The sequence below is a fragment of the Dermacentor albipictus genome, chromosome 8 (assembly GCF_038994185.2).
Source record: "Dermacentor albipictus isolate Rhodes 1998 colony chromosome 8, USDA_Dalb.pri_finalv2, whole genome shotgun sequence".
Classification (NCBI taxonomy): domain Eukaryota; kingdom Metazoa; phylum Arthropoda; class Arachnida; order Ixodida; family Ixodidae; genus Dermacentor; species Dermacentor albipictus.
The window spans coordinates 103,122,518-103,148,936 of NC_091828.1; the positions used below are offsets into that span (position 1 = coordinate 103,122,518).

The window sequence follows — 26,419 nt, forward strand, 5'->3', positions numbered from 1 at the left end:
CATAGGTATTTATCTATTTCATTAAAACCTCTATTTCTACATTGTACAGTTACCTGCGCCTGTTATGACTCCGGTTCATCAACCTCTTTTTTGCATTTTTCCTCCACCAGTGCTGTAAAGGTCCCTCGCTTCTTTCGGCTGTCGACCGGTTAATTCAGCCATCGGGTTTTGAACCCCCAGCGCACGTGGAAATTTCCTGCGGGTCTTCCTGGGGTGAATGTCCCGGCATTCAAAATTACTATGTGCTGATTCATTTCCGCACTTTTGCTGCAGCGGACGCAGGCCTCATCCTGTGGCTGATATTTGCTCCGGTATGTTTTTACTTTCTTCTCGGAGAGTCCCAGCTCGGGCTGCCTAATAAATGGTGGAGTCGATCGTAGCGCCCCCTGGCCAGTGCAGGATGCCTGTACAGTAGCCGTAGTCTAACATATTATAAGCCAGCTCTCTTCCGACCCTTCACACTGCCGCACCTTAATAGTGGCAGGCATAGAGTTCTTCTCACTATAACACCTAGAGGGAAATCTGGCGCCACTGTCTATGGGAGTTTCTTAAGGGGTGCCGTGCCGTCATGGGAATGACGGTATGTGTGTCTGCGAGGCCTCGTGTTGGCTGGTGTTGTAAGAGGCTTCGTTAGAACGTGGATTTGGCTACACAAATAACGCATTCTTAAAGTAAAAATCTTCATAAAATGTTTCCATTCACGCATATTACATCTTTACTCACCCGCAATGCATGACCAAGCGAAGAAAAGCAAGATCAGAACGACAAACTGTTTCTAAGTGAGCGCGAATATTGTCGTCTGTCCTCCAACTTTAGCGGCCCGCTGATACATTTTACGTATCATATAATTGTACATGCAATATCAAGTTCTTATAGTTAAACAAAACATGTGTGTTTGTGTAATAGTAAAGCTAAAGCAGCTTTTTACGTGCTGTTTTAGTAGAAAATGAATAATTGTGACAGACGGAACGGTGCTTGCCTGGCTCTCCGAGCATACTACAGCGCAGCAGCGCCAGATTCCCCTCTAAATAATATAGGGAGAAACTCTATAGTGGCAGGTAATAAACCGTAGCCGTAGTCTAAAACATTATAAGCCAGCTCTCACCCGACGCTTCACACTTCCGCACCGTAATAGTGGCAGGCAGTAAACCGCGTAGTGAACACTCCGCCGCGCACACATACCGTCTCCTCCGTCTGCTTCCCGCTGTCGTCGCCGCCGCACCGTGGCGCTGCTGTTGCTTCCTCTCCCTCCACAGCTGTCACCGGACCTTGCCTTAGTCGACGTGTACTCGTGTGTCGCCTCCTGGTGGTCGTAGCCGAGTGCGAAGTGGTCGCTCGCGCACTCTGGCTTTGACGGGGTGACAGTGCGTACGATGCCACAGCTTTCCTTGTTTTTTTGTGTGTGTCTTTTAATCTTTCTTTTCGGAGCTGTCTTTAAGCAACGGTAGTCCGTGAAAGCGGGCCGTAAAGTTGGTCGCGGAATGAAGAAGCCTTTCCGTCCAGCGACGCGGCATTCACTAGACAGGGTAAAGGGAGGGTGAAAGAAAAAGAGAGACAGGTGTAAGACGGTGAAGGAAGACCAGGAATAGGGTACTACGTAATAAAGGCAGCTGGACAGGTGTAGTATATGCGCAGGCTTTGAGGGGAAGCTTTGGGTCGGGCCCAACTCCGATGCCGGCTATTCAAATGGTACATGTAAAACGCAGAAACTCTTTCCTGAGATAACCAATGGGCCGATTTTAATGATATTTGTTGCATTTGGGAGAGAGAACGTTAAATGATAGGGGCTGTTTGAAGCGGAATTGCGAGTTAGGGCCTGATTTTTTATAAGAAATTTTTATAAGAATTGTGAGGAAAAAAACAAAAGCACGAGTTTTAAATATTCGTAGCTCTGCACTAAGAAAAGACATTCTATTTCTGTAAACTGCATCCGTTGGAGCATCCAAAGCAGACAAATTTGATTAATCAATTGATATCTGACGTCAATTTATTACGTTGTTTACAAATTGTTGAAAAAGTATTCACATATAAGTCGTCTATTTGAGACCCATGCGTAACACATCAATTCTGTATGCTTAAGATGTACTATTAAGTGCAATTTACAGAATTGTAATATCGTTTACGTTGCTGTGCTACAAAGTTGTAATCACTAAAGTTTCGTTTTTCGAAAATTTGCTATTTGCAACAATTATTGCTAAAGAAATTGACGGTCTACATGGAGAATTCGCTGCCAACACTAACTATAAATTTTATCTTTTTACTTTAAGTGTAACAAACCTCATCAAACCTGGCGCAGGGCTTTTGTGGGACGACCACCGGACCGATTTGATTCAACTTTGTTGCATTTTAGAGAGGAAGCTAGATTCCAGTGACTCTAAGAAGCAGAATTTTTATTTTTGGCATAGACTTTTTTTCACGAGAATTCCCTAAAATTGGTATAGGTTAAAAAAAAATGAAGGGCGAAGTTAACACATCTGCGACTCAGCACGAAAAATGGGATATCGCACTTCTGCAGACTGTATTCATTATTAAAAAAAATTAAGGTGGACACATTTGCATATATTAATTTACAGCTAACGCGAAATTGTTTCTCTGGTTACGCGATGGGGGCGATATGCGAAAACACCCGTGTACTTAGATTTAGGTGCACGTTAAAGAACCCCTGGTGGTCCATATTACTCCGGAGTCCTTCACTACGGCGTGTCTCATAATTAAATCGTGGTTTTCGCACGTAAAACTTCATAATAAAATTTTTTATTGACTGGTTACGAGGAGTTTTGCCAGTCTTACCCAGAGATTAGTGGTATATTTCGTAGCGGTGTATAATATATAAATCTTGTTCGCTTTAGATGAATTATTAGACGCAGTTTACAGAATTGTAATATCTTTTTCTTTTTGCTGAGTTATAGAGTTGTAAACATTATACGTCAGTTTTTTTTAGAAAACTTCGTAATTTTCAATAATTTTAGTGAAGATGTTGACCACCAAAATAAGAAATTCACTTCTTGCAGTCACTAGATATTGACTTCTTGTTTTAGACGCTACAAAACTCGCCAGAATCAGTGTAGTGGTTTCCAACAAAAACGATTTCTCCGCTCCCTTATATAGTTAGATTGGAGGGCCCGAGCTAATTGTTGAAGCGTCCTGTTCACCTCAGGAGTCGATATCTAACATGTACACGTGCCAACGGCGCAATAGCTTTGATCAATGTCCACTGAAGCGAATTCGGCGAGGTTTGTTGCACTTAAAGTAATGGTCTAAAATTTACCGTGTGCAGGGATAATATTTTGCAGTGAGAATATACCGATTTTTTTGCAGAAGTTGTTGAAAATCGCAAAATTGCAGAAAAAGGAAAAGCCATCAAAAACGAATCATCCAGTTTACGGCTCTGTAAATCGGCAATTAAAAAAATAATGATTTCGCAATTGTGCAAATTGGACCTATTGAAATCTACAAACTGCTTAAATCTGATGCGCTACGAATCTCTACGAAATGTATAATTTGCGATCATTACTTATTGGTGAAATCTTAGTAAATGTTATAACACTTTCACGTCGTGCATATACACATATAGTCGCTCCTACCGCCTGTTCCTTCTTTGCAAAAGCAAAGAGGCATTCAACATCTGGCTCTACGGAGGCGTCTGAGAAAGCACTGTTCGTATTGCTTATTGCGGAAATACTTTGTGTTAGCTCGCCTGAGTGTTGTGTTGCGTATGTCTGTGTGTGTGGTTGAGGATGTTTGCTTGTTTCTTTGTTCACGTGCCGATAGCGTTTGTTCGTGAGCCGATACTACTACAAGCAAAATGCACACCTCCCCCCCTCTCCTTACTGCTCAAGAACAATTGCCGATTAACCTTGCAGCGCGTCTGTAAAGCGGCGTCGTAGACGGTGAAGGCATTGTCTGAGTAAAAGCAAGCCGGCTGTGCGGAAAACCACCGCCCTTTACTTTAGGCCCGAACTGGAACTCCCCAGCTGGAAGCTCAGCTTGGAGCTCTCTTTCTCTCTCTCTCTCTCTCTCTCGAGGAGAGTATACTTGGCGTGTTCTACGAAATCTCGTTTCCATAATCCGCGATCCCCGTTGGCTCCCTTCCGCGAGCTTACCCCAAAGGAAGCAGCTGCGACCGGAAGTGTATACGCCCGAGCGACACCGGTATTATTCTAATGTGAAGCTCGCTAAAAAAAATAATAATAATAATAATAATAATAAAAAACAAAAATGGCGATGCATGAAATGGGGAGTTTTGATGATTGATTGATTATTGATTGATTCATCCATTCATTATCTTGCTTGTGTTATGTTGAACGTTATATTGTTACTTTTGTTAGACTATGTAAATGTTAGTTAATTTAATTTATTATTGCCTGATCGATGCTGCACTGTCGCTTATGTGTTACAGGCGGTGTCCACGGGTTTGTCAAGATATACGTGTATTGAAACATTACCTTTACTGGGGGCACCTCGGCTATCATGTATATATGTGATGGCGAAGTAAATAATATAATGCAGTTGAATTCATTTATTCATTCATTCATTCATTCATTCATGTGTTCCCGAGGCAACGCACGACACTTTTTGAGAGGTGTCGCATAGGGGAATATGCTGTCAATGAGTTTCAAACATAAGGGGGGGGGGGGGGGGGGTGCGACGGGGTTCTTTGACATGCCATGAAGAGCTCGACGCACGCGCGTCTCTCTTCTCAACCACCGCGCAGCAAAGCAGTCGGGACTCGAACCCGTGACATAGCGCTCCGCCAGCTAAACGCCGAATAGCCACTTGACCGAGCGAGGAATAAAAGCATATGGCAGGTGTGGCAGTTCCGTGAAGTTAAGCGGGAACCGTAGGGTGTGGCTCACCGACCTGAGAGAGTACACCTTTGGGGTTCAGCGTCGTCTTCCCCTTTCACACGAGAGAGAGAGAGAGAAGGATAAGGTAATAGTTAGGGTGATTGGTCAGGACTAAACCCGGTTGACTACCTTACACACTGGGTGAGCGCGAACGCGCCTAATAACGGATATGCAAAGACGTTAGTGAACTTTAGGTGCCGGTCAACGAACCTGCAGGTGATCAGAATTACATCCGGGGCCCTCAACTATGGTATGCCTCGTAACCAGCTGCGCTATTTTAGAACGTTAAATCCAGCAACTTAGTAAGAAAAGAGATAGGGCACTGGCCGGAGTTCAGCTATGCGCTGAAGCGGCAATGAAAACTCTATAAATGTTCGGGACTGCCTCGCACAAACGGTAAAATCGACTCACCTGCCAAAACGTTATCCATTGATCTTCCCTAATGACTAAAGTATAAAGAACGCCGAGAAAAAAAGTTTCAACAATGTATATCTAGCTCGACTGCACACACGTTAATGTAAAAGAAAGAGAAAAGCGGAGAACAAGTGATGCGGCACCTTTCGAAGTTGCTCTTTGGAGGTCAGCCGAGCCGCCCGTCAGCAGACGGCAGCGATACGTACGTACATTGCAGTCGCTATAGCGATCGCGGTATAACAGCGGAGCAGGCTTTCTTTCTTTCTTTCTTTCTTTCTTTCTTTCTTTCTTTCTTTCTTTCTTTCTTTCTTTCTTTCTTTCTTTCTTTCTTTCTTTCTTTCTTTCTTTCGTTCTTTCTTTCTTTCTTTCTTTCTTTCTTTCTTTCTTTCTTTCTTTCTTTTGAATGCTCCCCTCCGAGTCGATCGGTCCTTTCTCGGTGACGACATCTGGACGACGTCTGGACGACGAATCGGCCCATTGTTGGGTGTCTGCAGTGAATACGATATGAACCTCTGTCTTTATCTTTTTCTCTCTTTTTTCCTTTTTCTTTGTTTTCTGGTTACAGAACGTGCGCGCCGACGGGCTTCTTAGCGATTCCGAGATGCCAGCTCTTGTCTTTCACCTCCCTGTTTCGGGATTTCGTGCCCAGCGGTGTGGTCGCACTTGTCTACAGACGAGAAACGAATCGAGGCAGCCGAAGGGGCTGGATAGTTAGCCACTGAAAACGCAGCCCAACCGCCGCTCTGGAGTATACCGAAATTGAGCAAAACCTATTTCTGCATTAAAGTCTGCCTTCTGGTGAGCGTTAGGTGAACAGAAGGCCGGCCGTGGAAGAAAGAGGAAGGCAGTAGAGATAGGAAGATGCTTCTTTATTTTTTTTTCTTATAACCAGCTGAGTATGACAGCTCCTACCCCCCCCCCCCCCCCCCCTTATGTTCAACTGATTTCCCTTAATCATACACATGTGAAACGCATAAATGCTATCACCAGAAAACGGCTGGACCGGTGTGAATGAAATTTGCTGCAATTTAGAAGGAAATTTAAATTCTAGCAACTGCAAGAAGCAGCACTCTAATTTAGGACATGAAGTGTTTTACAAGAATCGCCGAAAATAGTTGATTGCGCGTGTTATCTCGATTTAACTGCGTACGGTCAGAAGGTGCACATATCTTGAGTGCAGAAGAACGACTCGGAGCTCAGTCTCAGCAAGCATGCAGAGTGGCGCACTGTTGAAGGAAACAGCGAATTACTATTTCGTGACTGATCACAGCTCAGTTTACGTTGGTACGGGTGTCTCTGTAACATTTATCTGCCAATATAGGCATATAACGCATCCATACCAAGCATATGTTTCCCTACCAAGTTCATGACGGATGTCCAAGTTGCATCAGTTTGAATGCTACGTAAGTAGGCACATTCTACAAGAGCGTGGACCATAGCGTACACGTTGCCAGAGCGAACGAGCAGACGTGCAAGAGGAAGCGTCGTCTGCTTGGGTGGCGGTGTATGCAGCTCAGTTTACGTAGGCGCGAGTGTTTCTGTAATATTTATCTGCCAATATAGGCATATAACGCATCTCATACCAAGCATATCTTTCCCTACCAAATTCATGATGGATGTCCAAGTTGCACTCGTTTGAATGCTACATAAGTGGGCACATTCTACAAGAGCGTGGACCTTAGCGTACACGTTGCCAGAGCGAACGAGCGAACGAGCAGACGTGCAAGAGGAAGCGTCGTCTGCTTGGGTGGCGGTGAATCATCCATTTCCAGAAGGAGTTCAAAGGAGAGCTACACCAATGCCGCGCGAACAGTACACGAACTGCAGAAGAAGCCGAGAAAAGGAAGCAGAAGGCGACTCGGTCCAGCAGAAAGGGAGCCGTGTATGTACGTAGTTGGGGGTGGGTAGGAGGCGTGTCTTGGCTCCTTTTGTCTCGGTCGGTCGTGACCTGGTTTGCTTTCGCGATGAGTGCGCGATCCACCGTACGACACGGCAAGGCCCGGCGGCTGCTGCGCTAAAAGCACCGAAGCCTCGCTTGCCGCGAGGCAGGCCTGCATGCCGCGTGCTCCTTACAAACGGAACGATGATGACGATGACTTGCGCTTAGTGGCGCCCCCTTGGCCGGGTGGAAGGAATCTCCCGCTTCCTTCGCTGAAATGCGTTTCTTTCCGCTCTCCGTGTCGTAAAATTCGTTCCGTCTGACGCTAGCTCGCGCTCAATTGGCTGTTTTTCTTTCTTGTTTTACTTGTATGCGCTATCGCGCGTTTGTTTGTTTGTTTGTTTGTTTGTGTGTTTGTTTGTTTGTTTGTTGGTGGGTGTATGTATGTATGGAGAATACCTTAGTAACTTGCGATTCGCTGATGATATTGCCTTGCTTAGTAACTCCGGGGACCAACTGCAATGCATGCACACTGACCTGGAGAGGCAAAGCAGAAGAGTGGGTCTAAAAATTAATCTACAGAAAACTAATGTTTAACAGTCTCGGAAGAGAACAGCAGTTTACGATAGGTAGTGAGGCATTGGAAGTGGCAAGGGAATACATCTACTTAGGACAGGTAGTGACTGCGGATCCGGATCATGAGACGGAAATAATCAGAAGAATAAGAATGGGCTGGGGTGCGTTTGGCAGGCGTTCTCAGATCATGAACAGCAGGTTGCCATTATCCCTCAAGAGAAAAGTTTGTAACAGCTGTGTCTTACCAGTACTCACGTACGGGGCGGAAACCTGGAGGCTTACGAAAAGGGTTCTACTTAAATTGAGGACGACGCAACGAGCTATGGAAAGAAGAATGATAGGTGTAACGTTACGGGATAAGAAAAGAGCAGATTGGGTAAGGGAACAAACACGAGTTAATGATATCGTAGTTGAAATCAAGAAAAAGAAATGGGGGCATGGGCAGGACGCGTAATGAGGAGGGAAGATAACCGATGGTCATTGAGAGTTACGGAATGGATTCCAAGGGAAGGGAAGCGTAGCAGGGGGGCGGCAGAAAGTTAGGTGGGCGGATGAGATTAAGAAGTTTGCAAGGATAACATGGCCGCAATTAGTACATGACCGGGGTAGTTGGAGAAGTATGAGAGAGGCCTTTGCCCTGCAGTGGGCTTAACCTGGTTGATGATGATGATGGATGATGATGATGATGGATGTATGAGGCGCTGTCAAAGTGCGCACTGCCATATACATACGCACTTATTCTTTTATCGACGTCGCGCGGTCATTATTGTGCAACTTGCTTATTTCAGGCGACTGTATAACGTGCCGTATGCGTCCTGCATGGCAAATGCGAAAGGTGCATGGTATAAAGTCTCGCGCTTGCTGTACGACCTGAAGCCTCAGCGTATGCGGAGATCGGGATAAACGCACTTAACAAACAAGGTTTCGAAAGATTAGGTTACGTTATGTTTTAGCCCGTCAGTAAATGCATTGCGGTTTACGGAATACCGGTGACGTCGATGGCGGCGGCAGTGCTGCTAGTGCCACCATGTGACGCTTTCTGCAACCACAACCTCTAAGAACTGTTTTAGTGCTTCGGCACTGTTCTCGCAAAATAACACATAAAGAAAATAAATTTACTGTATAGGCGAATTATTGTTGCTGCTAATGCATTTGCAACCGAGATATAGATAGATGCAGTTGCACCTACACTTATGTGTGCTCTAGTCGACGACGGTGTCACATGGTGGCGCCACCAACAACGCTGCGCCTTTTCTATGTGAGGTCCGAGCTGGATTTCAGAGGAACATATAGTCGAAAAACGATGAGGCATATATTTGTTGGCTGCAGCAGAATTCTGGAGATGACTGAGCACATAGTTTCGGAGTGCAAATATATTCACCGAGCTAGGACCGTAGGACACGCCTACCTTCCAGGGGCGCTGGAACTCAAAGCTTATGGGAGTGTTAACTGGCTAGCGGTCTAGATAAGCAAGATACGCTTAAAGTTTTGGTGGGAAAAAGTGCGGGTAAGAAATGGAGCTCGGTATGTTACAGGCCACCGCGTAAAATGCGTAGATAACTTTACAATATAGATATATAAGTTTTTTATGAAGAGCAACAATATTAAGTAGAGATGGTCAAAATGATACACTACAATAGATCTATAGTAAAACCTGTTCAAGCAGGCTAGGCGGCTGTTTATCGCCGCTTTGTTTCGAAGGGGATGCGCCATTAGAAATACTCTATCATCATCCTCACCATACAGGTACGTCTGCGTCTCCGGTATTCCGTGAACTTTAATGCGATTATTGACATGCTGAATATCTTTTCTAGCGAAACAGTGATATCAACGTGACACGGGAGCAGACGACTCAACACTCCTCGACTGATAGTGCACAACAGGTAGCAGACGACTTATGGCAGGACGATACGCAGCAGACGACACACAGCAGACGACACACAGCAGACGACACACAGCAGACGACACACAGCAGACGGCACACAGCAGACGACACAAAAACTATACATCAAACGACACGTACGTAGCAGCCGACGCACTCGTTATCCACGTACGTCAATGGCCGCTGGAGAAAGACATACCCACTAGGATGCCGTACGGATACTACGCGGTCTCGACAAGCGTTTGACAGAGGCGTATCCGGTCGTCTCGCTTGGTGCGCGTTTGCTGCATCTGTGGCTTCGGTGTTACAGCACGCGTATGTGTGCATTGCTTGCTCCAATGGAGCGAGGAACGACTTGGTCGAGCGCGTCTTCTTCGGTTCCCCTTCTTTGGTTCCCTTGTTCTGGTTTGCTTGCAGTGTGTGCGGCGTCGCAACCTTGGCGCGTGTCGTCTGCAAACGGCGTACGCAACCAGACGGACGTGCATCCGTACGCCGTTGTGCCTGATTCATTCATTCATTCATTCATTCATTCATTCATTCATTCATTCATTCATTCATTCATTCATTCATTCATTCATTGACATACGTCACTAAGCGAACACCTGGACTGCGAGAGTTGCTGTGCTCCGGATTAACTTTGTCCACTTGAGCTTGTGCAGAAACGCGAACGAAATCTCATTGCATATGGGTGTTCAGCAAGAGCGTATTAAAGAAGCAACAAGAAGCAACGCTATAAACTAATTTAACTGATTATTTCTTTAAAAATTTGTTTCCATTCATTTGACCAGGGAAGGGATGATTACAAGCAGAAGAAATTAAAGCCATTTAACTTTCCCATTTCTTTGAAGTTTCTGTGCCCGAACAGCAACGCCTACGCTGCAGCGAGACGTCGCGGATATCGACACCTTTTTAGAGATGATTCGGCCGTCCTTGGTGCCGAAAGACGTTCTCCTTCGTTCGTTTGCTTTCCTTTACAATGCGATGCTAATTATTCATTAACGATAAGCAATTTAATAAGCCCCTAACAGACGTTCAGAACTCGTGACATCGCGGAGAGCTACAGTGCTTAATCTTCAGGATTAGCGTCTCCTGATGTCCGTCTCTTCTTATTTTTTCTTCTGTGGTTCTACATTCGCGCTACATTCCACCATTATGGCCGCTTCTAGTAAGCGGGAAGGAGCTTGAAGATATATATATATATATATATATATATATATATATATATATATATATATATATATATATATATATATACACGCCGTATGTGGAATTCCCTTCCACCTTCCTACGCATGCGTCAGGCCTCCCAGATGGCGCTGGAGTACCCAGGCGTCCTGTTGTGCGCGCCGAGATTAACTGCACGCGGCGAGGCGTCACGCATTGCCTGTCTGGGTTTATCCCTTCCTTTCCCGTTGTTTTTTTTTGTTTCATTATTTTCTTCCTCCGCGTCGGGCAACTTGTAATACGCTGGCTGTCTCCCGCGCGAGCCGGCTTCAATCTCGCTTTTCTGTCTCGATGTGCAGACTCCATCACATTTTTTTTTTCCCCTGTCTCGCGCGCTTGTTTCTACTACTCGTCGACAGGCGATCGCCTCGCTGGACTAGTTGCGTGCAGTGCTGACATAAGGCGCTTTCCCTTTCGCAGTTGCCCGCGGGACTATGCGGCTCCGCAGAAAAGCTTGCAAGTAACGTTCACTAAAAAAAAAAATTCAAATTCAAATTCAAATTCTTTATTTCTGCCTTGTACAAATACAGACAGCGGAGGCGCAGAAAAAGCTGTCAGAAACAGCTTGACAAAGCCGCAGCCCCCTTTCGCTTGGCATTGGCTTCACAGCAAGGCTTTTAAAACAAATGTAATTGCAGTATAATAACACTTATGCATAATGAACACATACAAAAGAAAACATAGCAAAATTATACAATATTTAGGCAATATTCACCACAAAGAAGAACAGAACCTACATGTTAACATACATAGCACGCAAATCACTGTTTGACGCACTTAAAAGATCAAAAAGGAAAGAAAATTCGGCAGCATGTTAACACTCTTGTAACATGTGAAGGTGAAAACCTGCTGCACACTAGGGGAGGAGGGAAGAGAAAAGCAGAAGGCAGGGAGGTTAACCAGAATAACGTCCGGTTGGCTACCCTACACCGGGGGAATGGGAAAGGGGAAAACAAAGATCACAGGGAGAGAGAGGAGGGAAGGAAAGAAGGAAATTGCGGCCAGTTTGCTGACGCCTGTGGTCTTACAGAAACTGCATTAAAAGTCACAGATGGTCGCAACACAAAAGCGCCTTCACCGCTTTATGGGTCGACGGGCGATGCATGGGGGCGGTGTTCCAGCAGCACTTGCACAGAAAGTGGTCGATTGTCCAGTTTTTGGAAAGCGCACTAGGTAACCCATAAACGCATGCCATCTGAGGGCTGGGACTGCTTGCAAGACGTATAACGAAGCCGCAGTGTCAAGTATACGTGTGCCACTTCAGGTCGACCTCCTCAATGACATTCTAGAAGAGTTGACTGTTGGGCTATAGTTGGTCGTCCATACTTGAAGTAGTAACTTAGCGCGAATAAAAACACGGGAACAAGAAAGACGGACTTGTCCGTCTTTCTTGTTCCCGTGTTTTTATTCGCGCTATAAGTTGCTACCTCAATGACACTTGCGGAGCACTTGATGCGCAAGCAGCACTTGATGCGTAAAGGTGCAGCTTGTTTGACGCCAGTAAGTGTTACGAATGTGTGACGCAACCCGTACACAATTAAGGACACATATGTTATCGTTGTACGTCGTGACTGTTAATTTGTCAAAGCCCGTTTTGTTAGCGTCGTCCGGTGGTAAGCGATCCTCTAAGCGACTCCCACACCGTCGCTGGAGCTCCGCGGTGGCTTCTCTACGTACAGAGACACAATAATGTCCTTATGGTCTGTAAAGTGGCAGGAGATGTACTGCAAACTCTCTAACGGCATCCTGGTTGTGGGAACCACCAAGTCTATATGCTCGTTCGACTGTTTGTGGTGACACGCTGTTTGGGAGAAACGGGTTAAAAACACCGCGTTTGTGTGAGCGTCCCGGTTGAGATCGCCAAACTAGGTGCGTGGGTCGCTGTCTAATCACCTCCGTAGTCAGAAATGCAACTTAACTTGAAGCCCATGCTTGACTTGATTTAAACGACGCCTGTCGTCAACGCACCAGAGAAACGCAATGAGCGTCTTCGGCGCGTTCGCACCAGGCGTCGTTTATATCAAGTCAAGCATGAGCTTCAAGTTAAAGGGACACTAAAGCGAAACAATAAATCACTTTAGACTAATGAATCATTGTTTGAGAACCCTGCAGGCAGTCATTTAAAAAAGAAATAGTTTGATTATTAGATGAGAAAATGAAGGTCCAAATATCAGTATTTGAATTTCGCGCCGAAACCCCAGCGCCGTTACGTCAGCATGACGTCAGGGATTCCAAAGTATGCTTTCGCATTTGGGCCGCGTTGGCTGAATAAAGGTTCCCGAAACTTGCCGTGTTTAATACTTGGTTCCTTTAGAACATAATGTAGTCCTCCCCCCCCCCCCCCCCCTCTTTGCTACGCCACTGCATATGCGAGAGCAATGCGACAGCATCACGTCGCACATATGAGTGAATGATTTAAGCCGCGTTCGCCACATTGCAAAGCGCGCACGCGCGCACACACACACACGCACGCACGCACGCACACACAGTCACAGTCACACACAGTCACAGTCACACACAGTCACACACACACACACACAGTCACACACACACGTATATATATATATAGTCTAAGTTCAGTGGTCCGCCTGCAGTCCGGTGCCTTATGCAGCGCTGCACGGATTTCGATGGTGAGTGAGCGTACGTGTATGGGGTGGGCGAGGGATGGCGAGGGCGGGCACCTCGTTTTCCTCTCCGGCACCTGTCGTCGTCGCCGACGCCGCCGTCAGCGTTGTGATACGCGCACGTCCTGCAGTTGACGAGGCAGACCCGTTTTCGGTTTTCTCCGTTCCGTCTCGTCTGTTTCGACTCGCGCTTCATTTCGTTGTTTCTTTTTTTTTTACTTTCTATCTTGCACGCCCTGCTTTCCGTATGTTTACCTGCGCGTCAGCGCGCGTGTACTTCAAGCCTTAGGGCGCTATTCGTCTTATAGCTCATAGAGAGAGAGAGGCAGTGAGTGGGGCAGTCGGGGAATATTGTCGGTGGGAGCAGCTCGGTCTCGTGGTCTTCGAGGTACAGTCGCTCTCGCTTTTTCATTCGCTGTGTTTGTTTTTCCTTCTTTCGTTTCCGCCCGCTCGTTTCTGATTGATCTCCACCCTGGCCCTACGATCCATCTGCACGAGCTCCCACTGGCATCCACAAGCGCGTTTGCCCCCCACGGGCGATTTATGTGTATATACGTGTATACGTTCCGCGACGACAAGCGTCACGTGACGACTGCGTGTTCAGCGGGGTATAACGTGGCTATATAGCGTCCAAGCGCTGGAGTATACCCGGGCTGCAAATCCTGTCTGTATAACGCGGAGGGGAAAAGAGGAAAATGTAAATGACGCATGTTTTTTTTATGTATGTGTGTGTGTGTGTGTGTGTGTGTGTGTGTTCGTGGCGTGTATATTGGTTGATCTGGTTCCGCTCTGGTTTATTCCAACGCACCAAAGCCAGACCCTGGCACTTGGAAACTATGCAGTGAAGTACATCCTACGAACGTGCGCCGAAGCTTCACTAGAGTGCCGCTTTTTGCATACTATGGCCCTTGTCGAAATTCGGCCGCATATAAGTGGCCCTACGATCGCACTCGCTGTCTTGTGCTCTGCAGCGTTGCGTCACGCCCGCTCAGTCGACACTGAAAGTGAGTGAGTGAGTGAGTGAGTGAGTGAGTGAGTGAGTGAGTGAGTGAGTGAGTGAGTGAGTGAGTGAGTGAGTGAGTGAGTGAGTGAGTGAGTGAGTGAGTGAGTGAGTGAGTGCTTGAGGGAGTACGTGATTCGCTGAACTGACGAGCGAGTACGTGAGCATTTGAGTGATTTAGTGTTTATTAAGCGAGTGGATGAGTGAGTGAATAAGTCAACGAGCGAGTCCGTGAGCGAGTGGGCGAATAGGTGAGTGTGCGAGTCTGAAAAAACAACTGGCAAGCTGAATGAAGAGGTCTGGTTTTCGCTTCTCCCCCTCCTCTAGGAGTAGTCCCGGTATACATCGGCGCAGCAGTTGCCGAAATTTTCTTTTCTCACGCACTGTCTCCTTTTAGGCTCTTTCTTTCCCCGTCGCAACCTTGCCCGCGCGCGCGCAGCTTCGCAGACAAACGGGGAAGTTCCGTGCACTGTAAGGAAGCCGAAGTCTCCCGCCTGTGCGGAAAGCTGGGCATACACAGGGGCAGTTCGATTCTTCCTCCTTCCTTTCGCTCTTTTTGTCTCAACCCTGCTTCACTTGAGCACATTTCCTTGTTTCGATCGTCTTTCACTTTTTGTTTCTCTCTCTCTCTCGAGATGTGTGAACACGCTTCTTTTTCGTCCATAGTTTCGACGCGCTCAACCGTATCCAGCGAGAGAGAGAGAAAAAAAAAGTTCCATGAAAGTGAAGAAGCCTAAAGAAGGCGAACGTTCACAGATACGGCTTTCGCTATACCGTGTTCGATGTTATACGTCACAGCCGCACACTCGCAGACACACACACTTGACTCTCAACGTTGGAGGAAATTAACGGACTTCTGCACTTTCTGATCTCCCACCTCGCCTAGAAAATTCTTCTGTATCTTGGAAACCAGCCTCCCCCCCCTCTCCCTCGGTTTTCTGCTTTCTTTTTTAGTGCAACTTCTTGCCAGTCTGTCCGCAGTCCTTTCTCTGTGTGCGTGACTCCCTTCTTCCTACGTTTTTTTCTTTTACTGTGTTTGTTGTTCTCTTCTTTTCAGTCTGGTCTACGCTTTCTTTTTGTTTTGCTCTGTTTTGTTTATCTTTTTTTTAAATCTTGCTTGCCCATCTTCGCCACGCCAGACTCGTCTCGTCATCTCCAAATCTTCCTCGATCGCGTTTTAGTTTTCTGTCTTCCTTGATGCCGCCTTCTCCTGTTCGTCGTTGTTGCCGTTTCCAAGATTAATCGCGTGGACCAATGTGGGGTAGCCCCGCGGGCAGCGTGTTGCCTTTCCCATCATATTAGCATCGCATTCGTCCGCATCAGCTGCTCTAGCGGCCGCAGCCTATACAATAATGTTATCTGTTCCATGGTGCAAAGCTGCCAGCTAATTCAGCCGTGATTTCTTAAATGCAACAAGTTTCTTTCGAAGCGGTGCTACAGTGGTCTAAGGAGAACATTTGCACTTTTCACCTGTTTTTGGATAGGGAAATCAGAGCCGACTCCGAGGTAGTAGCACTAGTGCAATATTGCCGTGCGACTGGCCGCTTCGATGCAGTCATCGTGCATTCGTGGGCTTCTTTCACGCTCGAAAAAAAAAAACGCTTTTGTGTAGCAAGTATTGAGCAACAGAAAGCTGCATAGGGAGTTTTTCACGTTGCTCTGCAGTTTTTTCATTTACACTTTTATTCGAAAATAGTATTTGAGAAGTTGATTAATAGAATAAGGCTAATTAATGATAATAATAATAAGGTGAAATAATAATAATAATAATAATAATAATAATAATGAAATGAAATTAATTCGGCGGAATGCAAAAAAATACTTTGAGCATCTCCTAGTGACGGCAAACAACATTATCTTGGTTCTGTCCAGCTGCGTAGCATTTGTATGTTCTTTAATCTAGTTGGGACACCCTGTATATACATAGCTCGTGTTCGTCAACCTGCACCTGAAGCGGCGATTGATGAGCAGGAGAACGCACCATCGGCACAGATTCAAACGGTAATGCCGAAACTATACGACAGTTCGCCTTTCCGCTTCTAAGTTCGCTTGCATTTGTAACACTGCACTCGGTTCGGGCTCCAGGACGTGCACTTCCAAGTGATCCGTGCTGATGATACAGGCTCCAGGGTGCTTAGACGTCGCAGTCCCATCTAGTCAAGCGACGCAGTCGTTCTCTGGCCAGTTACATATCCGGCTCGCGCTTCAATTTGCATTGATGGTAATACAACCGTGAGCGAGGGGTTCCGCGGGGCAAAGCCGATTTTATCCTCTGCCCGTTAATGTAAATTGAAATTGAGGGCCACGCTCCAAACTTTGGAATTGAGAACTTCAAATCTAGTATGCTCGTCCACTTCCAGCTTACGCATGTTGTAGTTAAGAGGAAATTCAGCGTTTCTTTCGGCGACCCCGTGGTCCGTATACGTTTGCCCACGGGTGGTGTACACATCATCGACACCTTGGGGTATAACCGGGAGACCCAGAACTCGTCGCCACAAATCTTTTAATTCAGTAGCACTGGAATGCGGGAAAAAAAAACCTTGATGTATGTCTTCCTTCTTCCTTTTTTTCCCCTTCTTTCTGTTCTATGTCGAGTTGCTTCGTCCTTCTCACGACGTTCGTCACCGCTTGGACTGATTGACAGCAACCCTGCCTCCTCCTCCTCCTCCGCCCCCTCCCCCCTTGAGGTACACCTCCTGTGCGCGCGCTCATGCAATTCTGTCGACAACAGGAAAGCCCTTCTGACTCGTGCATTGACCGCTGCTCAGTTTATACGTACACATATACTATGCAGTATACCTGCCAGGCGCGGCAGGTGAAGGGCATAGATGGCACGTGTGCGTACGCACCTGGCGAGAGAGAGAGAGCGATAGAGAGAGAGCATACATATACACGGCCTCCGCCGCTTCTTGGCCTAGTTTCTCCGCTCACGCGCGTGTGGGTCCCCTTTTTTGTTTTCGGACGCGATCGTCTAACTGTATGGGCTTGGCCGCGATTATCGTCCTTTTAAGACGATATAAATAAATTTCTTGGCGCCCGTATAGGAGGTGTGACGTCGCTTAAATTCTTCCCGCTTTGATGTGGGGACAAAAAAAGAAAATAATGGAGTCGCTCGTACTCTCTCTCTCTCTCTCTCTGTCTCTCTCTTTTTTCTCGCTTGAACGATTTCAAGGGAAGCGAAATAAATCAGTTTGGTCGCTCGCACGGATTTGTATTCGGCGCGTGCCTAATGGAATGATCTTGTTTAAGAACACAACAGATGATGATGATGATACCTTATTTAATGGCACAGACCTACTGCGGGGGATAGGCACTACGGGAGCGGTTGCCTTTGTCTGCTTTTTTTGTTTTTGTCTTTGTCCCAAGTCGCGCGCTGTCAGAGACGTTGGACCGTGCAAGTCACAGTATACAGTCCCATATTTGACGTCACCGCTATATAGTAACTACTGCAGGTGCTGGAAGTACTACTATAACTGCTAAATTAAGTTAGAGATAGAGAATGAAGAGGAAAGGCAGGGAGGTTAACCAGATATGAGTCTCCGGTTTGCTACCCTACACTGGGGATGAGGGATAGGGGTTAGAAAGATGACAGAGAGGAAAAAGCAAAAAAAAAAACACGCACACATGGAGGCACACACACAAAAGGCGTTCCAGTTAAAGTCGTTCAGACAGGCCGGTAGATCGTAAAAAAGTGCAATAGTGCTTGCACGGCCTTCTTCTGTGACGGTAGGTCCTTTCGATGTTGTAGAATTGTTTTCTCGGATAGCGGTTGGTCGTCCAGTTGGTCAAGTTCGTGGCGAAGGCATGCCCTCTGCGGACTGTACTGCGGGCAGGCACACAAGATAGCTTAATTAAGTTAAAATTCAATTATTGGGTATTACGTGGCAAAAGAGCGCGATTTGAGTAATGAGGCGCACGCCGTAGTCGGTGACTCTGAATGAATTTCGACCACGGTTCTTTAACGTGCGCACAGTGCGCGGTATACCCGAGCGTTATTTCCACTTCGCTCCGATCTGAATGCGGTCAGGCATCGAACCCGCGAGCTCGTGCTTAGCGGCGCAACGCCATAGCACCCGAGCTGCCGCGGCGGGTACTACATCTACTACTACTACTACTACTACTACTACTACTACTACTACTACTACTACTACTAACTACTTCTATAGTGGTGTACCCAGCACTTCTTCCTTGGTTTAGACGATGCGGACATTCGAAAGAGCTGAAGGTTAGGCGAGCCGTAGCCAGTTCATTAGGGTACTTCACGCACTGTCCGGTGAACTACTGTCTATGTTTGTATCTGTTTGTATCTACAAATGTTTGAATCCAACCGTTTTCCCGTCGAACAGAATCCGCTCGTGTCGTCCGTAGTCCGTGTGTTTCGTGCGCAACGCGGAGCACGAATATGAAAAGGGTGTGGACACTCATTTAACGCAAAAGAAGAAAAAAAAGCGCGACAAGTCGAAGATTTCATATCGGTACTCCTGTTAAGCGAGGCCAGTATCGTATCGTTCTCCAACGTGGGTCCACGTATACAAGTGTGGTCATGTGTTGGATTTACGGCGGGCTCTTTCTCTGGCCGCTGATAAAGAGACAAGGCAGTTCATTTACTGGCGTTGTATATATATCCCCGTCCGCGACCTCTCCTTCAAGGCCTTTCACTCCTCATACGCGATGACGCATCACAAGACTTTCGGTACGAGACGTCATCGTTTATATGCAGGGTGTTTTTCTTCTCAAAGAAAATTGTTGCGCCCCCTTAATTGCCCCCTCTCGTCTCCTTCACTTTTTTTTCCTTCGCACCGTCGCATCCCCTCGTGCTCTGCGCAACGATGTTCTCTACTCCACCCAAAGTCACTCTGCCGCCATGCGCGTCTCCCCCAAACTCCAGCGACCTGTGAAGTTCAACCGGGGCGGTGTCTCTTCCGAGACGCTAGCCTCGCCCTCGTCTCGGAGGCGGGGCAGTCGGTTCCGCCGCCGGAGGCCGACAATGGCGGCCCGCCTACAGCGCCACGCCGCGCGGCGAGAGAAAACAAAAGCGGCGGGACGTACGCGCGTAATGCGTGATTGCACCGGGCCCCTACCTCTTGACGTTCTCTCTCGATGACCCGAGTTCGATGCTCGGCAAGCGAGGTTCGCCATTCTGAAGGATCACATGAAAGATACACTGAAAGAAATAAACACGCACCGCGGTGAGCGAAAACAAAAGCGGCATGACGTATGCGAGTTATGCATGATTGCCACCCTCCCCTCCCCTCTTGACGTCCTCTCTCGATGACCCAAGTTCGACACTCGGCAGTCGAGGTTCACCCTTCTGAAGAATCACATGGAAGAGACACTGAAAGAAATAAACACGCACCGCGGTGAGAGAAAACAAAAGCGGCGTGACGTGCGCGCGTAATGCGTGATTGCACCCCCCACCTCTTGACGTTCTCTCTCGATGACCCGAGTTCGATGCTCGGCAAGCGAGGTTCGCCATTCTGAAGGATCACATGAAAGAGACACTGAAATAAACATGCACCGCGGCGAGAGAAAACAAAAGTGGCGTGACGTACGGGCGTGCGCGATTGCCCCCCCCCCTTTTGACGTCCTCTCTCGATGAACCGAGCTCGATGCCCGGCAGGCGAGGTTCACCATTCTGAAGAATCATATATCAAACAGACAAATGAAATAAACAAACGCGGACGGTGCATCAAGCGAACACACAAAATGCATCAAGTTATGCGCACTGCAGTGCGTGAAATGAAAGTGCGCAAGGTACACGAGGCGGTACGCGCAGTCCACGTTACGGACGCACAACGTGGCGGAAGGCACGTCACAACACGTGACATGAGAACTAATTTTAATATACGTGTCTCGTTGAGACCAATGACTCTCAACTTTGTGTTGTAAAGAGTGATATTAGACCAGATTCTAAGGAAACTCTGCTGAACGAGATCCTCTAACCTAGAATGCTGAGTGTCGTGGTTCGTCTTCTGTGTGGTGTCTCTCTGGCATTCAGTGTGCGTTGTAATTTCGTTTCTCATCATTAGCATCTGTGGTATGGTACGATAAGCGTATCGCCAGGCTGACCTAACCTTTCCGGGATTAATCAAAGAGCCACCCTTTTCTCTCATTGTAAACGCCGATACCCCCCCCCCCCTCCCACCCCCTTAATCTAGAACGTTCCTTTAATGAACGCACCACCTCGACTCGGAAGAAGCGGCTGGCAACGTCGCCCCGCGACAGAAGTGGTCGCTGCACTTCACTGACATTTCGCGGCAATTTTTGAGAATCGGCAATTTTTGGGAATCGTAGTGTCTTCTTCAGCCGTGGGGCGGCGTTGAACTCAACTGCAGGCGCAAGTTGGAATCGCCTAGCGCAGGACGGGCGATTGGACATCACTGGTAGAGGCCTTCGTCCTACAGTGGACAGAAAAACATGTCGATGATGATGATCACCGCCACTCCTACTACCTGCTGCTATTACTATTACCTACTACTACTATACTACTATTATGTACTGCTACTACTACTACTACTACTGCTGCTACCACTGGAAAAAAATCCTGCAAAATCCATGCCGTCACACTGACGCACGGTCGCTAAAGCTTCTGCGTGGAATTGAAATTATGGAACTTTGACTTTCGTTTACTTTTCTAATCGTCACCATGTAATACCATGAAATTAACGAAAATAACGTTTCAAAAGAACGAAAATGCTCTAACAAGCCATGCTGATTGAGGGTTTCTCTTTAGTTTCTCTTGAATACCTTAAAAAGTTTTCACACTGATTGGTTTTCGCTACGCACACGTGCTATCGGTGCGCTTTATTGCATATACTGTGCCTAACTGACTGCATTCGTGCTGTTATTTGGTTATCAATTACTCTCGCCTTTCTGTAGCAGAGCAAGCATTTGAGCTGCGTATACCGTTATACAGTACACGGAGCATAATTGTTGCCGATGTTCGAGACTGATGGTCCCTTCATGATCGCGCATGTTCTTCCCCTCGACGGAATCAACAGGGTCGGCGCAACGTAGATAGATGGTGGCTTCGCGGAGTGGGATCTCTCTCTGTCTATCTTTCCCTCCCGGCCATTCATGCAGAGTCGGGGTCAGCATTGCAAGCGGAACCCGGCCTGCAACGGGTGCCTGCGCGCCGTGGCCTGTTTGACCTCGCCGGAGACACGCGCGCGCGTGTAACTCCATGGGAACCATTCGATGCAGATGAGCTGCCCCCTCCTACACGAGCTTGTTTTTCCTTTCACTCTGCAAGCACGAACAGAAACCGCCTCCTCTATACTTCTTTGTCTGGACGCACTCGATCTGCTGGTCGCGCACAGTGTGGTCTGCGCGGCGCAGCTGCTGCTGGTCGCTTCTGTTGAGCGCGTCGTCTGCTACTGGCAGAAGTAATAAAAGCACGCGGATAACGCCGTCTGTCGTGAGACCGGACGGTTACGCCCTGTCAGGGTGGAGTAGATCACGTGGCGCGCGCGCGCGCCGTCTGCTACTGGTAGAAATAAACGCACGCAGATGACGCCGTCTGTCGTGAGACCGGACGTTACGCACTGTCAGGGTGGAGGAGATCACGTGGCCTGCTCGCGCCGTCTGCTACTGGCAGAAGAAAAACAATGCAGACGACACCGTTACACTGTAGCACCGTTATCGCAAGACTTGACATTATAACTTGCAGTCAGGGCGGAGAAAATCACGTGGTACGTGCGCGTTCTCTGCTACGTACTGGCATAAATGAAAAGCGGACGACAGACCGGACGTTGCCCGCAGTCAGGCGGTTGCTTTTCTGGGTACTCAGATCCCGCCGTGGTTGGCGTTTTGAGCGTATCGAAGGTGGTGTAGCCGCCCTCAAAACGAATCAGAGATGACGAATTTGACGATATAGCAGAATTCGATAGAGTCCAGCGTAGTAGCACCCAGGGAGGATGAGGTCGCGTAGTTACTGAGTGCATACCCGCAATAGTGTTGCGCTCGAGGTTGCCTGTTCGATCCGGACCGTGGTTGCCTCATTTCGATGAGGACGCCGCAACCCCACGTGGTCAAAATTAGTTCGGAGTCCTCCACTCTACAGCGAGCCTCACAATCAGATCGCGGTTCTGGTACGTAAGACACCAGATGAATTTTTCTTCTTATTCCAATGATAACGCAGTTTCTGTGACGCTATGTAGTGTGCACGGGGGGTTTCTTCAAGCCCGAAGTGACATGGATTTACTTGAGCTCCGCCCTTGTGGCTTCGAACAACTATGTTCATGTGGATTGTGATATATATCTGCTAGAAACGTATTTTTCACCGCGGATAATAGCTGTGTGGCGCTAGCGCACAGGGCAATTGAACTACAAAGAAAAGCTATACGATGCGCTGTCCGACCGGACCTACGTCAGTTCGTAAACAAATCCTCAACGACCGCTGCGCCATTTTTCCCTTTAGTAGTGTTCTGAAATTCAACGCAAAGACGTGGAACTAGCCTGCTTGTTTCGTGTCTGCATACCCTCTCCTTTGGTCGGATCTTTGCCGATGCTGCCAACTTCTGGTGCCAATTGTACTTCTGCTGCGTATCGTCTGCTTCCGGTACAGAGATACAGACGAAGCCGTTGCAGACCGGAAATTAGGAAAACCAGGGTGTAACTTCATGTGAGGCCTGTGTTCCCTATCACGCCTCTAAGGGCGCCGAAACCAATCTACTTTCTGCTCGTGCTTCCCAACGTGTCGCATTGCATACAACAGTTCCCGCGCAGTGTAGTTCGCGCTCGTCTGCTGCTGCCGCGGAGAAGCAGACGATGCGGTTCGTGACCGGAAGCTATGTAGAAAGGGCTGGACAAGGTCACGTGGGTCCCGAACTTCCGATTATGTCTGGAGCAGATGTGTTTCCGCGTGGTGTGCGACGTGCTTTTGCTTGCTTGTTCATTCGCCACGATAAAAGCCGGAAGCCTCGTGCGATGTGATGCGTATACCTATATATAGCGTTGAACACCGCTGAAGCGAATTACTCTAAAGAACGCAGAGACAATAGTAAAACAATACATTGAGTATTTGTGATGCACCAAGTGTCTTTCTTTAGGTTCTATATCTTAGAAAACAGTGACCACGACTGGAAATAAAACGCCCAGTAATTAGCTTGCATACGTGATGGTGTCATGTCGGAAGGCTGAAAGAAAATTTAGAATGAAAGTTGAGCGCTATTTTTGACGACGATATGACGAGACCGCCTCGCGGGCAAGTATTCTGAACACTGCCAGTGCTGGACGCCGCTCACTGTGTATAATTAAACCCTGTTAGCTTATTACCCGAACAAGTTAACCCACTTAACGCCTGTCTGAATGCACTGCATATAGTCACCCTGTCTTTCTGTCTTCATTCCCCAATATACCCTATACGTGACCGAGTAAATCCAGGAACGTATGGGCGAAAGTATTCGAAAGAATAACCTTGCAAATGCATTCGAATGGTCTCATCTGCAGCACTCTTTGTGATATACTGACACGTGTGCTCGTTTATCTTTCTAAGGTGACAGCTTTTCACCGGCTAACGAAGGTTAAACGTCATCGCTCAGCGCAGGACGCGCCTGCATGTATCGGAAGTTTCTCGAATGTTCTCGATTGTTCTATCCATTGTCTGATTGTCGCCAAGCCATCCCACGTGGGAGCGGCCCGCTTTGTGAAGACTCACGACGTGCAGGACTTCGTTAAAGTTTTACCATACCATGCCATGAGCAATCTGTGTGCACGACGCGAATTGTGTAGTACTTCCTGGAGGGCACGCCCGGGCACCAGCGATTGCGCTGGAACCTTCGACGAGTCCTGTATGAAGGCCGGCGCGCTTGACCCGTAGGTGACATTTCCGCGGTCGCAGACTGTGCTCGCCGCTATCGTTGAGCTTTGAGTATACCACTTGTCTTGCTGGACGCAGGTTCGTCCATTAAAAAGTTTACATTTCGAAGTCACGCTTTTGAGAATGTTATTCTACGCCGTCACGACAGCGTGACAGTACGCGTTCGTGCCGCGACGTCTTCTCTCTTCTGTCCGTTTTCCAGTGGCTCGCAGGAGTGACAGAACGCTTATATTGTAAGCGGTATATTTACGTGCTTTATATTTTTTTCCGTTGTATATAATCATTATCACAGGCCTCATCTTTTTTAGCGGACGCTGTCCACAGGAGCTGCTAAATTGAATCGTTGATTCGGCCTCAGTTTTAAAATATATATGATGTCACCTTCGTCGTCTGCTTCTTCCGGTAGCGGCTGACGTTTCGGCTCCGTTAAACTGCTCTTCGTGGGTGCACTGTGGCGCCGTAGGCTTGCGTACTCACAAACTAAGGGCCAAGGTACTGCGCATGCGCAGACCCCCTACATCTGGGTCTGCGCATGTGCAGTGCTGTCACCCCTATTGCGTACGCAAGCCGCTTGCGTCCCCTAATCTAAATCTATCTGATGGAGCCGCACGTGCGTGCAAATACGCGTGGTGGCGTTGTTTTTGCACCCGTTCATATTGCAGTCTTTATGAGTTCCGGATGAGCAAACGGGTGAGCGAGTGTATTTGTGAGCGAGCAGGAGAACGAGGTATCAGACATGCAAGTGAAGGAACGGCGATCGCAATCTCTCGGCAGCAGACGATCGATGTTTCGGCTCCGCCGAGTCGCTCTTCGCAGCCGCATAGTGGCGACGTTGTCTTGTGGAACCTAGAGTTACTGTATATGCTACCTTTGGTAGCATATACAGTAACGTTAGTGGAACCTAGTGGAACCTATAGTGGAACCGCACATGCGCACGTCGGCGTGCGCGCGGGGGCGTACGGAAACGTTGTCGCAGGATTCAAGAATTCCGGATTGGCAAACGGGCGAGCGAGTGGATCTATGCAAGTCACTATAGTTGAATGATATCAGAGCGTGCAGACGAACTATGACGCACTATCGCGGAGAACGTGAAGGAAATCTGTCTCATCGTACGCCAGACGTACTGTACATGTCACCGTACAGCGGGTACCGGACGTTCGCACTCGTGTGCTATATCACGACACCCTCGCTACGAAGATGTCGTGCTGCCGGCTTCGCAGCTGATCGAGACGTTTCGGCTCCGCTGACCTGCTCTTTCATGCCGCGTGGTGGCGATCTCGTCTATACAGAGGGGCTTTACACTCTTGTATACGCGGCGTTGCGGCGGTGCTACAGAGTGGTTATTACAATGTTTTGTTGCCTTGTGTGTCTTCCTTATAAGTACCACACGGGCGAACAGGCGGCAGAGCTGCATCAATTACTGGGACATATGAGATAAAGAGTGAACGAACTAACGGTCGCAAGGAGTGTGGACCCCCGGAGTGTAGCATCTGCCCCTCTTACGAGGCGCGTCTGGCAAACGCGTCCCCAAGTACATGCGGAGACTCATTTATCATGTCACCTTCGCCGATTGACTTCTCCGGCCGAAGAACAATACGCGCCGCGCTCAGAGGGACACGAGACGGGACGTTTCGGCACTGCTGACCTGCTCTCCGCGCCCGCATGGTGGCGCTAGCTGTGTGTGTGTCGTCTGCGGTCCCCGAGCATTTATACACTACACACGAGCGCGAAGCGGCGGTGTTCGGAACTGGTTATTACAATTGTCTATGGCCCTCGCAGGCAGCCAGCATCGCGCGGTCGCCCGCGGGTCAGCCGTTCCACATTCGTGGCCCTGCACGTGAGCGCGCACGCGCGCACGAACAAGCGAACAAACACGCGCTGCTCGCCACGTAATTACGGTCACGTGACACGGCCGTGGGACGCGCGTACGTGTGTGCGGAAAGCTCGCGCGATCGTTACACTGCGATGGCCCCCCGTCGTCGCCGTGAACTCGACGCGACGCCGTCGAAGGACGCAATTTCGTTTCGCTCCTCTCTTTGGACGAAGGTTGTGGAAAGGCGCGCATCGCCGACATAGAGATGCACGCGGGTCGGTGAGAGATAGATAGATAGATAGATAGATAGATAGATAGATAGATAGATAGATAGATAGATA

At 48.1% G+C, this 26,419-nt stretch overlaps 2 protein-coding genes across 5 annotated transcripts in view; one reads left to right on the forward strand and one right to left on the reverse strand.

The window, feature by feature from the left end:
- LOC135913694 (solute carrier family 35 member E3-like) overlaps positions 1-5,482 on the reverse strand; it is a 48,080-nt gene extending 42,598 nt beyond the window's left edge. For 2 of the 4 annotated variants that reach the window (XM_065446275.2, XM_070522933.1), the window contains exons 1-2: positions 5,259-5,397; positions 1,183-1,517 (exon numbers count right to left, since the gene is read on the reverse strand). The gene's annotated coding sequence lies outside the window, so the exon portion shown is untranslated. The other 2 variants (XM_070522934.1, XM_070522935.1) reach the window with 2 other exon arrangements.
- The window catches only part of LOC135913706 (pre-mRNA splicing regulator USH1G-like), a 125,041-nt gene that overhangs the window by 78,550 nt on the left and 20,072 nt on the right, over positions 1-26,419 (forward strand). The window lies entirely within an intron of this gene.